General features: G+C 36.9%; 1 pseudogene; it reads right to left on the reverse strand.

Annotated features, from left to right (window-relative positions):
- Positions 1 to 624: 624 nt before the first annotated feature.
- On the reverse strand, positions 625 to 743 carry LOC126002838 (uncharacterized; annotated as a pseudogene).
- Between the last annotated feature and the right edge of the window lie 1,173 nt (positions 744 to 1,916).

Below are 1,916 nucleotides of genomic sequence, written 5' to 3' on the forward strand. Positions count from 1 at the left end.
CACACACACACACACACACACACACACACACACACACACACACACACACACATATATATATATTTGGTTTTTGGCTCACACCCAGCAGTGTTCAGGGGTTACGTCTAACTCTGCACTCAGAAATCTGCCCTGACAAGCACGGCGGAAAGGGGGGACCATATGGGATTCCGAGATTCCAACCACTGTCTGTTTTGGGTTATCTGAGTGCATGGCAAATGGCAAACACCCTACAGCTATGCTATATCTCTAGTCCCGCAACATTTTATAAATGAAAATATTTTTATTTTCTTAATTGTAGTCTCCTCTTTTAAATTTATGTGGGGCCTCTTAAATTTTTTCCTAATACATGATAGCATTAAAATTCATGTATTGTTAATTTTCTTTTCTTTCTTTTTCTTTCTCTTTCTTTCTTTTTTTTTTTTTTTTTTTTTTTTTTTGGTTTTTGGGTCGCACCCGGCGGTGCTCAGGGGTTACTCCTGGCTGTCTGCTCAGAAATAGCTCCTGGCAGGCACAGGGGACCATATGGGACACCGGGATTCGAACCAACCACCTTTGGTCCTGGATCGGCTGCTTGCAAGGCAAACACCGCTGTGCTATCTCTCCGGGCCCTCTTTTTCTTTTTTAAGCCTACATCACCGGGTATTCCCAGGCAGCCTCCCATCCAAGTACTAACCAAGCCTGACCCAGCTTAGCTTCCGAGATCTGATGAGATCGGGCATGTTCAGGGTGGTATTGCCGTAGACAATTTCCTTATTTTTATAAATTACTTAGAAAAAGTGTTTTAAAATGACTATTGTGTGATAGATAGGTCACAATTGGTTCCTTTACAGGTAAAATAAAAAGTTTAAAGTATGTGATCAAAAATGCTATTCTATGTTATAAATGACTTAAAATGCATCCTTATCTTTTTACTTAAGTATGAAAATCAGCATTATCTTTGGAGGAAATATAACATGCCCAACAATTGCTGTTTGTTTAATAAAGCAAATAGGTCAATTAAATTTGTAATAAAAAAGTCTAAATACTAATGTTTAAGCCTAATTTATTTTAATATAAAACTGGTGAGGGCCCGGAGAGATAGCACAGTGGCATTTGCCTTGCAAGCAGCCGATCCAGGACCAAAGGTGGTTGGTTCGAATCCCGGTGTCCCATATGGTCCCCTGTGCCTGCCAGGAGCTATTTCTGAGCAGACAGCCAGGAGTAACCCCTGAGCACTGCCGGGTGTGACCCAAAAACCAAAAACCAAAAAAAAAAAAAAAACTGGTGAAAGGAGGTGTTCTTTTCTATAACTGAAATCCAACTACAAACATGCCTGTAATCATGTTGCTTAAATAAAGATATTAAAAATAATCTTATTATAACTTCAACAAAGTAGTAAACCAAAATAAAGCAAGTATTGCTTTAAAATCACTTATATGCTTTTAACATCATTGTGAGTAAAAATTATTCTGCTTATTTTTCCACATTAACCTCATCCAAAAGAAAGGGTTAATCAATGAGACCTTAAAATTTTACAGGTCAACTGCAAAACAGTTTTGATTTTAAACTTTGAAGTCAAACCATTTTTAAACTAATGAGGAAAACAGACTAATGATAGTAACTTTTCAAATTAAAATATTGACTGTAACATGTCACCAATTTCCCCTTCAATTATAGCTTTTACCTTGACACTAATGACATTGTTTTCTCTATTGATGGCATATACCAATGGCATTGTCTTACTGTTTCTCATTACAGTGATTCTGATATTTGACATGAGTTACAGACTATAACAGTAGAGGTCCACAAGCTTTAACTTAGTGTTGTGAGAAATTAAAATGTTATCCTTGTAATTGGTGACTGAATTCAGTTTGAGGATTTTAGAGGGGCAGTTAAAACTAGAATTTTTGTTTCATAAGAGCTGCCTTTGCACTAAA

This window comes from Suncus etruscus, chromosome 2, assembly GCF_024139225.1.
Source record: "Suncus etruscus isolate mSunEtr1 chromosome 2, mSunEtr1.pri.cur, whole genome shotgun sequence".
NCBI classification, from domain to species: Eukaryota; Metazoa; Chordata; class Mammalia; order Eulipotyphla; family Soricidae; genus Suncus; species Suncus etruscus.